The sequence below is a fragment of the Bombina bombina genome, chromosome 4 (assembly GCF_027579735.1).
Source record: "Bombina bombina isolate aBomBom1 chromosome 4, aBomBom1.pri, whole genome shotgun sequence".
Lineage (NCBI taxonomy): Eukaryota > Metazoa > Chordata > Amphibia > Anura > Bombinatoridae > Bombina > Bombina bombina.
In genome coordinates this window covers 1,120,009,200-1,120,023,208 of record NC_069502.1, presented here as the reverse complement: position 1 = coordinate 1,120,023,208, position 14,009 = coordinate 1,120,009,200, and the positions used below count along the sequence as shown (strand labels likewise).

Here is a 14,009-nt window from a genome sequence, read left to right as displayed (position 1 = left end):
CGAATCAGAACCGTCACCCACAGAATGAAGCTCTCCGTCCTCATGCTCTGCAAATTGTGACGCAGTATCAGACATGGCTCTCGTGTCATCTGCGCGCTCTGTCCTTAACCCAGAGCTGTCGCGCTTGCCTCTTAACTCGGGCATATTGTATAATACTTCTTTCATAACATTAGCCATATCATGTAAAGTTATTTGTAAGGGCCTTGATGTACTTGGCGCCTCAATCTTACGCACCTCCCGAGCGGGAGACGAAGGTACTGACACGTGAGGAGAGTTAGACGGCATAACTTCCCCCTCGTTGTCTGGTGATAATTTCTTTATCGGTACAGATTGACTTTTATTCAAAGTAATATCAATACAATTGGTACACATATTTCTATTGGGCTCCACATCGGCTTTTAAACATAATGAACAAGCAGATTCCTCTGTATCAGACATGTTTAAACAGACTAGCAATGAAGCTAGCAAGCTTGGAAATTACTTCAATAAGTTTACAAGCAATATAAAAAACGCTGCAGCGCTTATTTTAAAAAACACAATTGAATAACAAAGAACTAGTTCAGTTATAGTCAACAATTCTTTAAATGTATTAATTAGCAGAGGATTGCACCCATTAGCAAAAGGATGATTAACCCCTCAGTACCCAAAAAAAACGGATATCAAATTAAGATTTAACGCTTTTATCACAGTCAAACACACTGTCACAGGTCTGCTGTGACTGATTACCTCCCTCAAAAACGAATTTTGAAGATCCCTGAGCTCTCTGGAGACGTCCTGGATCAAAGAGGAAGAAGCAGGAAGACTGTGCTAGAATTTTAACTGCGCAACAATTCGCTAAAAAAGGTCCCTCCCACTCCTATCACAACAGTGGGAGACCTGATATAACGGTTTCTATGCAGAAATATACGTTAGCCGTGTGGAAAAAAATCATGCCGAAAAAGATTTATCACCAAAGTACCTCACAAAACGATTAACATGCCAGTAAACGTTTTAAAAAACAACATTTCAGATGCTGTGTAAAGTTATTACTAAGCCTGCTACCAGTCGCTTCTACTGCAGTTAAGGCTCACACATTATATCAGTATTAACAGTATTTTTTCAGTCAAATTCTAGTCCCTAGAAAATAACTCTATTGTGCATACATTTATCAGCCTGATACCAGTCACTACTACTGCATTTAAGGCTGTACTTACATCATATGGGTAACAGCAGTGTTTTCTTAGTCAATTCCATTCCCAGAAAATAATGTACTGCACATACCTCATTTGCGGGAGACCCCACATGCTATTCCCATTTTCTGAAGTTACCCCACTCCTCAGAATGTCGAGAACAGCCAGTCGATCTTAGTTACGCCTGCTAAGATCATAGAAAACGCAGGCAGTTTCTTCTTCCAAATACTGCCTGAGATAGAAAAACAGCACACTCCGGTGCCATTTAAAATAACAAACTTTTGATTGAAGAATAATTAAGTAAAAACTCCAGCTCCTCTCGCGACCTCCTTCTTTGTTGAGGGTTGCAAGAGAATGACTGGATATGACATGTGAGGGGAGGAGATATATAGCAGCTCTGCTTGGGTGATCCTCTTGCAACTTCCTGTTGGGAAGGAGAATATATCCCATAAGTAATGGATGACCCGTGGACTGAACACACTTAACAAGAGAAAATATGACTGAACATACCTCAATGCTTGTAGCATGAAAAACGTTCCTCACACTGAAGCTTCTCAAGTACTCCTCAGCCATTATGTGGGAACTTCTCTGGATCTTAGTGACAACTGCTAAGATCATCAGTCTCCAGGCAGAAATCTTCATCCATCTGCTGCCTGAGAAAAAATAGCACTCACCGGTACCATTTAAAATAAAAAAGTCTTGCTTGAAGAAAACAAAAACTATCATATTAACACCTCTTTCACTTTACCTCTTCCTATTACTTAGTATAGGCAAAGAGAATGACTGGGGGTGGAGAGAAGGGAGGAGCTATATATACAGCTCTGCTGTGGTGCTCTTTGCCACTTCCTGTTAGCAGGAGGATAATATCTCACAAGGATGAATCCGTGGAATCGTCAAATCTAGTAGAAGAAAGCAGGAATTGGGACCACTGTAATTGGTGTGTATAGGAGCAGGCAGTACAGCTTCTAATTGTCTGTCCCTTCTTTTTCAATAAAACCAAAAACTTATTCGGGGGAAGTGACTTGTAGCAGGCACATGGTAGATTTCTGTATGCAGCATGAGTTGTTGCCGTTAAAATAATACATTAAACTCATAATCATGCAGTTTCATGCCCCTTTAAGAAACGAAAGTCAAGTTTATTGTACAATTATAGAAGAAAGATAACCCCTTGAAAAAGCTCCTATAAAGTGTCTAAATCCTTATGGAAATAAAATTTGCATCCAATGCATATTCCCAAGCATGCTGTCAGGCCATAATAATGCCCTGTGTGAACTCATATGCAAATAATCAATGCAGTTATGTCATAAAAATCTAGGAAACTTAGAAGAGCAAATCTATAGAATTTGTAAAAATGTTAAAATAGTATTTTGACAAGAAACACCAGTCCTCTGGGCACAACAGCAGTCTAGATTTTCATGATATCTGAACAGGAGCACAAAGTTATAATCTCTTTACTTTCATTAGATAATGAGGCAGGGGAGTCTCACATCTCAGAAAATATGAGCATTCTGTGGATGGGGCTTAATAAATATGACAGAAAACGTAACTAGTAAAATGTGCAGATAAGCACAACATTGCTGCCAGAAAACACAGTAGAAACTATTCAGTTTAGAATGCAGTCAACCTCCCTCATTAAATCAAACTAAACACAAAACTAGATTTAAAGAGCAGGCAATTAAAATACATTTAATGTAGAACATAAGTGATCTAACCACTGCCTAGGTTCACAAAAACAAGTAGGAAACTATCACTTAAAGCAGGGGTGTCCAAACTTTGCACTCCAGAGGTTTTGGAACTACATTTCCGATGATGCTCAGCCCGCATTTTATCTAGATGAGCATCATGGGAAATGTAGTTCCAAAACCTCTGGAGAGCAAAGTTTGGACACCCCTGACTTAAAGGGTCAGTTTGCTGAAATTTTTTTTTCATCTTTGCTTCTGGTATTACAAGTCATTGAAAACCCATTAGAGTATAAAATGTACAATAAATTGTTCATTTAGGATTATTTTTATATATGAAATATTTTTGTGAGATTTTTTCCCTCTATGGAACCACAACCCAATCACATGAGTTTAGCTTGAAGGGAGAGAAGACCCCATTATCTTATCACTCTATGCAGAGACAAAACCCCCAATAATTCTTAAAAATTCTCTGTAATTGAGAGAAATCATCCACTCATTTTACTGACCATTATGTTGTCATACAGGTACAAAACCCAAATTTCTTAATTAATATTTTAAAAAAATTTTTTAGCAAAAATGAAAAATTTTCCTGCCTGTAAGTCACAATCGACTCTGCCTGGATCTTTGGTTTCGGTGTCTATATTTATTTATGACGACTATTGGCTTTCTAATAACATCTTTCTGATGGTACTATGTATATAGAAGTATTACAAATTATAATAAAAAAATACATTTAGTTTGCATGTATAAGCTGTATTATGACATGTAAATATTGCCTAAATCAAATAAGATGTTTACACTTGGTCCCATCCCCTTTTTAAGATGTTCCATTTTACAGATGCAAATATACAAATATTCTGAAATCCAAACCTTTTCTGGTCCCAAGCAGTTTGGATAAAGGCTACCTGTATGTTGATTAAAAACTATACATTGCACAATTTGCATCTATAAACAGTGATATTTTATCTGTCTTCTCTGGAGTACTTAGACATCTAAAAGGGATAAAATCTTGCCAGGACCAAACAGGCAATACCCCATTGGCAGATGAAGTTTCATATTAGTCTTTGCCAGCAGACATCTATTTTTATATAACTGCTGAACCTTTCACAGTGAATATATAAAAATATTCAAACTGTCCCCTGCATATATAGTAGATTGGTCTCTGCATGCTGAAAAATACTGTATATAGGCAACAATCCATTTAGAGCTGCTTGACTCTAAATAACTTTGGTTAAACAAATATAAATAAATAAATCATGAGAAATAAAAAATGTTTTAAAACAAATGCAGCAATACGGTTTTAACAAACTCATGCTTCAGCAACTTGTTGTGAATATATGGTGAATTACCCGAGCTTGAATTATGACGAAATAGCTTCAAAGTGCCAAAACTGACAGATTTTTTGCTTATCCAATTCTTTCAAAAGCACAATTGAGCTCTGAGGAGTTAAAAACAAAAATCTGAGCTTTGGTTGAAATCGCTACCCATACAAAAGGGCCACAATGGATGCTGTGGCCCCGAACCAAGTTCTTTGAAGGTCTCAAATGTGTATTTCCCATAAGGGAATGTCTAAAGCAGATTCCAAGAACTGCACATGAATTTTCTATGACACAGTTCCCAAGATCCTGGATATTGCATGGCAGCAGGCAAACATTACAGGGCAGATGGAAAATAGCAGCTTTTGGGAACTATCTGATAACCAGATGCTGACCAAACAGTGCATGAATCCATCCATCACTTACCAGTGCACGGCCAGAAAACAAAGCTCCAACTAACATTGGAAGGTTCAGCCTTGCTAAAAACAGGGCAACATAGCAAAAACATAATTTATGTAAGAACTTACCTGATAAATTCATTTCTTTCATATTAGCAAGAGTCCATGAGCTAGTGACGTATGGGATATACATTCCTACCAGGAGGGGCAAAGTTTCCCAAACCTTAAAATGCCTATAAATACACCCCTCACCACACCCACAATTCAGTTTAACGAATAGCCAAGAAGTGGGGTGATAAGAAAAAAGTGCGAAAGCATAGAAAATAAGGAATTGGAATAATTGTGCTTTATACAAAAAAATCATAACCACCACAAAAAAGGGCGGGCCTCATGGACTCTTGCTAATATGAAAGAAATGAATTTATCAGGTAAGTTCTTACATAAATTATGTTTTCTTTCATGTAATTAGCAAGAGTCCATGAGCTAGTGACGTATGGGATAATGACTACCCAAGATGTGGATCTTTCCACACAAGAGTCACTAGAGAGGGAGGGATAAAATAAAGACAGCCAATTCCTGCTGAAAATAATCCACACCCAAATAAAGTTTAATGAAAAACATAAGCAGAAGATTCAAACTGAAACCGCTGCCTGAAGTACTTTTCTACCAAAAACTGCTTCAGAAGAAGAAAATACAACAAAAAGGTAGAATTTGGTAAAAGTATGCAAAGAGAACCAAGTTGCCACTTTGCAAATCTGATCAACCGAAGCTTCATTCCTAAACGCCCAGGAAGTAGAAACTGACCTAGTAGAATGAGCTGTAATCCTATGAGGCGGAGTCTTACCCGACTCAAAATAGTCAAGATGAAATAAAGATTTCAACCAAGATGCCAAAGAAATGGCAGAAGTTTTCTGGCCTTTCTAAAACCGGAAAAGACAACAAATAAACCAGAAGTCTTTCGGAAAGACTTAATAGCTTCAACATAATATTTCAAAGCTCTAATAACATCCAAAGAATGCAACGATTTCTCCTTAGAATTCTTAGGATTAGGACATAATGAAGGAACCACAATGTCTCTACTAATGTTGTTGGAATTCACAACTTAGGTAAAAATTCAAAAGAAGTTCGCAACACCGCCTTATCCTGATGAAAAATCAGAAAAGGAGACTCACAAGAAAGAGCAGATAATTCAGAAACTCTTCTGGCAGAAGAGATGGCCAAAAGGAACAAAACTTTCCAAGAAAGTAATTAAATATCCAATGAATGCATAGGTTCAAATGGAGGAGCTTGAAGAGCCCCCAGAACCAAATTCAAACTCCAAGGAGGAGAAATTGACTTAATGACAGGCTTCATACGAACCAAAGCTTGTACAAAACAATGAATATCAGGAAGAATAGCAATCTGTCTGTGAAAAAGAACAGAAAGAGCAGAGATTTGACCTTTCAAGGAACTTGCGGACAAACCCTTATCTAAACCATCCTGAAGAAATTGTAATATTCTCGGTATTCTAAAAGAATGCCAAGAAAAATGATGAGAAAGACACCAAGAAATATAAGTCTTCCAGACTCTATAATATATCTCTCTGGATACAGATTTACGAGCCTGTAACATAGTATTAATCACAGAGTCAGAGAAACCTCTTTGACCAAGAATCAAGCGTTCAATCTCCATACCTTTAAATTTAAGGATTTCAGATCCTGATGGAAAAAAGGACCTTGAGACAAAAGGTCTGGTCTTAACGGAAGAGTCCACGGTTGGCAAGAGGCCATCCGGACAAGATCCTCATACCAAAACCTGTGAGGCCATGCCGGAGCTACCAGCAGAACAAACGAGCATTCCTCCAGAATCTTGGAGATTACTCTTGGAAGAAGAACTAGAGGCGGAAAGATATAGGCAGGATGATACTTCCAAGGAAGTGAAAATGCATCCACTGCCTCCGCCTGAGGATCCCGGGAACTGGACAGATACCTGGGAAGTTTCTTGTTTAGATGAGAAGCCATCAGATCTATTTCTGGAAGTTCCCACATTTGAACAATCTGAAGAAATACCTCTGGGTGAAGAGACCATTCGCCCGGATGCAACGTTTGGCGACTGAGATAATCCGCTTTCCAATTGTCCATACCTGGGATATAAACCGCAGAGATTAGACAGGAGCTGGATTCCGCCCAAACCAAAATTCGAGATACTTCTTTCATAGCCAGAGGACTGTGAGTCCCTCCTTGATGATTGATGTATGCCACAGTTGTGACATTGTCTTATCTGAAAACAAATGAACAACTCTCTCTTCGGAAGAGGCCAAGACTGAAGAGCTCTGAAAATTGCACGGAGTTCCAAAATATTGATCGGAAATCTCACCTCCTGAGATTCCCAAACCCCTTGTGCCGTCAGATACCCCCACACAGCTCCCCAACCTGTAAAACTAGCATCTGTTGAGATTATAGTCCAGGTCGGAAGAACAAAGAAGCCCCCTGAACTAAACGATGGTGATCTGTCCACCATGTCAGAGAGTGTCGTAAAATCGGTTTAAAGATATTAATTGAGATATCTTTGAGTAATCCCTGCACCATTGGTTCAGCATACAGAGCTGAAGAGGTCGCATGTGAAAACGAGCAAAGGAGATCGCATCTGATGCGGCAGTCCTAAGACCCAACATTTCCATGCATAAGGCTACCAAAGGGAATGATTGTGACTGAAGGTTTTGACAAGCTGATATCAATGTTAAACTTCTCTTGTCTGACAAGGACAGAGTCATAGACACTGAATTTATCTAGAAACCTAAAAAGGTTACCCTTGTCTGAGGAATCAATGAACTGATTGGTAAATTGATCCTCCAACCATGAACTTGAAGAAACAACACAAGTCGATTCGTATGAGATTCTACGAAAATGAGAAGACTGAGCAAGTACCAAGATATCGTCCAAATAAGGAAATACCAAAACCCTATTCTCTGATTACAGAAAGAAGGGCACCGAGAACCTTTGAAAAAAATTCTTGGAACTGAGGCTAGGCCAAACGGTAGAGCCACAAAACTGGTAATGCTTGTCTAAAAAGAGAATCTCAGACACTAAAAGTAATCTGGATGAATCGGAATATGCAGATACACATCCTGTAAATCTATTGTAGACATATAATGCCCTTGCTAAACAAAAGGCAGGATAGTCCTACAGTAACCATCTTGAATGTTGGTATCCTAACATAACGATTCAATAATGATAGATCCAGAACTGGTCTGAAGGAATTGACCTTCTTTGGTACAATGAAGAGATAAAATAAAACCCCAGCCCCTGTTCCAGAACTGGAACTGGCATAAATACTCCAGCCAACTCTAGATCTGAAACACATTTCAGAAATGCTGAGCCTTGCTGTGTTAACTGGGACACGGGAAAGAAAAGAATCTCTTAGCAGGAGGCCTTAACTTGAAGCCAATTCTGTACCTTTCTGAAACAATGTTTCTGAAACCAGAGATTTAAGAACGGAATTGATCCAAATTTCTTTGAAGAAAACGTAATCTGCCCCATACCAGCTGAGCTGGAATAAGGGCCGCACCTTCATAGGTACTTAGGAGCTGGCTATAGGTTTCTATAAAGCTCGGATATATTCCAAACTGGAAATAGTTTCCAAACTGATACCGCTCCTGAGGATGAAGGATCAGGCTTTTGTTCCTTGTTGTGAGGAAAGGAACGAAATGATTATTTACCCTGGAAAGAAAGGGAAAGCAAAGTTGACTTAGAAGACATGTCAGCATTCCAAGTTTAATCCATAAAGCTTTTCTAGCTAAAATAGCTAGAGACATATACCTGACATCAACTCTAATGATATCAAAAGATGGTATCACCAATAAAATTATTAGCATGTTATAGAATAATAATAATGCTATAAAATTATGATCTGTTACTTGTTGCGCTAAAGCTTCTAACCAAAAAGTTGAAGCTGCAGCAACATCCGCTAAAAATATAGCAGGTCTAAGAAGATTACCTGAACAAAAGTAAGCTTTTCTTAGAAAGGATTCAATTTTCCTATCTAAAGGATCCTTAAATGAAGTACTATCTGCCATAGAAATAGTAGTACATTAGCAGGAGTAGAGACAGCCCCATAACCTTAGGGATTTTTGTCCCAAAAAACTCTAATCTGTCAGATGGCACAGGATATAATTTGCTTAAACGTCTAGAAGGAGTAAATAAATTACCCAAATTATTCCATTCCCTGGAAATTACTTCAGAAATAGCATCAGGGAGATAAAACACTTCTGGAATAACTACCTTATTTAAACGTTTACATTTAGTATCAAGAGGACCAGAATCCTCTATTTCTAATGCAAATAACACTTCTTTAAGTAAAGAACGAATAAATTCCATCTTGAACAAATACAAAGATTTATCAGCATCAAAATGATGATGTTCATTTAAAAATTCATCTGAAAAAAAGAGAAGTTTTAAAAGACTTTTATGTATACTAGAAGGAGAAAAAACAGACATAGCCTTCTTAATGGATTTAAAATAAATAAAATCTCTTATGTTATCAGGAACACTCTGAAAATTAGATGTTGACGGAACAGCAACAGGTAATGTAACAGTACTAAAGGAAATTTTATCTGCATTAATAAGTTTGACATGACATGCAATACAAATAACAGCTGGAGAAACAGATACCAAAAGTTTATAGCAGACTTAGCTTGGTAGCTCCAGCACTGTGCAGTGATTTTCCTGTAGTAACTTCTGACTCAGTTGCAACGTGGAACATCTTGCAATATGTAAAAGAAAAAAAAAACAACATATAAAGCAAAATTGATCAAATTCCTTAAATGACAGTTTCAGGAATGGGAAAAAAATGCCAGTGAACAAGCTTCTAGCAACCAGAAGCAATAAATAATGAGACTTAAATAATGTGGAGACAAAAATGACGCCCACATTTTTTAGCGCCAAAAAAGACGCCCACATTATTTGGCGCCTAAATGCTTTTGGCGCCAAAAATGACGCCACATCCGGAACGCCGACATTTTTGGCGCAAAATAACGTCAAAGAATGACGCAACTTCCGGCGACACGTATGACGCCGGAAACGGAAATAGAATTTTTGCGCCAAAAAAGTCCGCGCCAAGAATGACGCAATAAAATGAAGCATTTTCAGCCCCCGCGAGCCTAACAGCCCACAGGAAAAAAGTCAAATTTTAAGGTAAAATATGTTAAATTAAAATGCATTATCCCAAATATGAAACTGACTGTCTGAAAATAAGGAAAGTTGAACATTCTGAGTCAAGGCAAATAAATGTTTGAATACATATATTTAGAACTTTATAAACAAAGTGCCCAACCATAGCTAGGAGTGTCACAGAAAATAAGACTTACTTACCCCAGGACACTCATCTACATATAGCAGATAGCCAAACCAGTACTGAAACGAGAATCAGCAGAGGTAATGGTATATATAAGAGTATATCGTCGATCTGAAAAGGGAGGTAAGAGATGAATCTCTACGACCGATAACAGAGAACCTATGAAATAGACCCCTTAGAAGGAGATCACTGCATTCAAATAGGCAATACTCTCCTCACATCCCTCTGACATTCACTGCACGCTGAGAGGAAAACCGGGCTCCAACTTGCTGCGGAGCGCATATCAACGTAGAATCTAGCACAAACTTACTTCACCACCTCCATCGGAGGCAAAGTTTGTAAAACTGAATTGTGGGTGTGGTGAGGGGTGTATTTATAGGCATTTTAAGGTTTGGGAAACTTTGCCCCTCCTGGTAGGAATGTATATCCCATACGTCACTAGCTCATGGACTCTTGCTAATTACATGAAAGAAATGGACAGTAATGAGTTGCTCAAACAACTAAAACATTTGAAAGAAACAGTAAAGTCCAAATTAAACTTTTATGATTCATATAAATCATGCAATTTTAAACGGCTTTCCAATTTAGTGCTATCATCACGTTTGCTTAGTTCTCTTGGAATCCTTTATTGAAGAGCAGTCTCAGGAGCAGAATTGCACTCCTGGGACCTACAGTAGCTGAATACACCTGATGAGACAATAACAGGAGGCCTACTCGTGCAGCCACCAATTACCAGCTAGCTACTAGTAGTGCACTGCTGCCCCTGGGGTATACTCCCCAACAATTACCTGGTGCACTGCAAAATACTAAATACAAGGCAGTAGTCTCTATAAATCCAGATTAGGTTCCTCTTCATAGAAACAACAAGAAGGCGCTCCAGAATTAAATCTTAACCTTTAGTATTATAAAGTGAAAAAATGCAGCAACCATTTCATTTGGCTCTACTCAAGAGCCTTTGTTAAATGGAGTGATCATTATACAAAATAACAGTCCTGTGTTTACAGCTAACTCTTGACAAACCAAGTGACTTATGGAGCACCCTATACATGATGTAAACCCCAAGGCAGAACACAGTGCAATCTCATCGTAGAAACTGTGCTATGTCTGCAGAAAGACCGGTGTTGTGTAATATTTTCCTACTCCGTTACGTTTCCCTACCTACTGCCACACCTACAAAAAACTTGCAAAGGTAGTTGTGCACGCATGCGCTCACTGCCTCAGTCGGAAAATATTGCATAACACGCCTACAATAAACTTTTAAATAAACTACAGAGCACGCATGCGCTCATTGCCGCAGTCAGCAAATATTACAGGGTATGTCCATAATTTTGGCACTAGCTGGGGCAATTTAAATGACAGTGGCAAAAAAGGCTTCATATTAATGAAAAAGTTAAATCATTTAATCAAACAAATACGTTTTGCAACTGTTATTTAGATAACCAGATAATACCAGCTATTGCCAAAATTAATAAAAAAAAAACGTACAATAAACTGGAATTTGAAGCCTTTTTTTTTGCCACGATTATTTAAATTGCCACGTGACACTATGAACTATCAGTGTTTGCGGGACGCAGTTTCCTGCCCTCTGCGGGACTGACAGCTCTGTCCAGGTGATTTGTTGGATTAATTTTTGCAGTAGCTGGGGACAGTGGCAAAATACGGATTTGTTTGATTAAATAATTGAACGTTTTTCATTAATATGAAGCCTTTTTTTGCCACTTATTTAAAATGCCCCAGCTAGTGCCAAAATTATGGACATACCAGTTCTGTAATATTTGCTGACTGTGGCAATGAGCACATGCATGCTCTGTAGTATATTTACAAGTTTATTGTAGGCAGTGAGTGCATGCATGCACAACTGCCTTTGCAAGTTTTTAGTAGGTGCGGCCGTAGGTAGGGAAATGTAACGCAGTAGGAGAATATCACAGAACACCGGCCGTGGTAGTTAAAAAAAAAATTCCCTGCACTTTTAATTTTTGCCTGCAGGTGTCACTGTTCCATGTTCTCTCAGTGTAAATATTTACTACGCTCCTCTCCAATTTCCTCCCCCTTCCTGAACTCCTCCAGTGCGGTACAGGGTAACAAAATGTATTCTAGGAGTCTAGGAGCCAACCAATATACTACTAGTTTTTTATGTTAATATGTATGTGTGTTAAAATGTATAAGTGTGTGTATGTTAAAATGTGTGTGTGTGTATATGTGTGTGTATGTGTGTGTGTGTATATGTGTGTGTATGTGTGTGTGTTAATATGCGTGTGTGTTAATATGCGTGTGTATATGTGTTAATGTGTGTGTTAATATGCGTGTGTTAAAATATGTGTTTGTATGTGTCAGTATGTGTTAATATTTGTGTGTATATATATGTGTGTGTATATATATATATATATATATATATATATATATATATATATATATATATATCTCCTCTCTGCAGGATGTCTGGCTATATATATATATATATAAAGAAATGTAAAAATGAAGCTCTCCAAAATGCCAAAGTTTCAATGCTTTATTTTAGAAAGTGCAGAGTCAAACAGCCACGACGTTTCGGGGAGCTATGCCCCTTAATCATGTGGTAAGTGATAGTACAGGTACACCTGTTTAAATAGCTCACCTTGGGATTTTAACCCTTACAATCTTGTAATTCACATTCTGTAAATGCAACAGCACCATCTGCTGGTGAAAAGATAGGTAGACCATGTACAAAAATTAAAAACAAAAACAAAACAGCTATGAAGCCCCTATAACAGAACCACATCTACACAAACAATAAACACTGCAATTTATTCATTAGAGCTTATTTAAACAACATTAGGCTCCATGATTTAAAACCAATATTGCAGAATATAAGAACACAAGAGCAACACCAGATTAGTAGAACACAGACCAGTCTATCTCTCTATTGAGCCCCCTAGGCTCCAGGGTATCCAACTTAAAAATCCAATAGGATTCACGTTGTTTCAAAAGGGTATCCCTATTGCCACCTCTACGGGGGGTCCTAATTTGTTCGATTACCTGGAACCTAAGTTGGCTAATAGGATGTCCCATAGCCAAAAAATGATAAGCTACTGGTGCAGTGAATACCTTACACCTGATGTTGCTCTTGTGTTATATATATATATATATTTAGACTTATTTGCAAGTGCCATCCTTTAGGAAGCAGATAGTATACATCAGCACTATAAGCATGGATAAGCATGGAGCAGCAGCCCCTCCAAAATAAGCATATAGACCCCAGCAGTACAGTAGAGCAGGTTCCCAGGCAGACTGACACTGTGGGAACAGCAGACATCAGCGAGGCTGTACATGAACCTGTCCTCATGCACACTGAGTAAGGGCAAAAAACTCAGCAACACTGGCTCCTCAAAGACACTGCAGAATTTTTTTCACAGAAAATTAAAATAAGTTCTGCATCTGGGGATTGAAATTGGACCTAATTACTATTATTATTATAGGTTATTTGTAGAGTGCTAACAAATTCTGCAGCGCTAAAGACATGGGTCTAATATGCAAGGTAAAAATTATGGGAGACAAATGGATAGAGGGCCCTGAGTTGCCCTGTTGTAAATCATGAAGGTGATCTACAAAACAGCCGGACCTGTAGACTTACACGCTAAGTAGGAGAGGAACTAAGATAAGAAAAAGTTGGTGTATATTGTATGCATCCCTGAACAGTAGAGTCTTTAAGGAGCGTTTGAAAATTTGAAAACTAGGGGAGAGACTTGTTGAGTAAGGCAAAGAGTTCCACAAGATAGGGGCCAATCTGAATTAGTGTTTGTAGATGGGAATGTGACAAGGGAACAAGAGAGCAGGAGGTCATAAGCAGAGCAAAGGGGGCGGGAGGTAAAGTATCTGGAGACGAGGTAAGAGTTACAGGGGGCAGCAGTGTTGATGAGAGCCTTGAATGTCAGCTTCAGAACTTTGTGTTTTATTCTGGGGGTTAGAGGAAGCCAGTGAAGGCATTGAAAGAGAGGTGCAGCAGATGAGGGGCAATGTGTAAAAAAGATCAGTCTGGCAGAGGTATTTATTGTGGATTGTATAGGAGATAGATGGCAGATAGGGAGGACAAAGAGGATAGAGTTGCAATAGTCAAGGCGGGAAATGATGAGAGAG

At 38.4% G+C, this 14,009-nt stretch overlaps 1 protein-coding gene across 4 annotated transcripts in view; it reads right to left on the bottom strand.

Annotated features, from left to right (window-relative positions):
- Positions 1-14,009, bottom strand: part of RPS6KC1 (ribosomal protein S6 kinase C1) — a 687,051-nt gene that overhangs the window by 423,646 nt on the left and 249,396 nt on the right. The gene's annotated exons all lie outside the window — the stretch shown is intronic.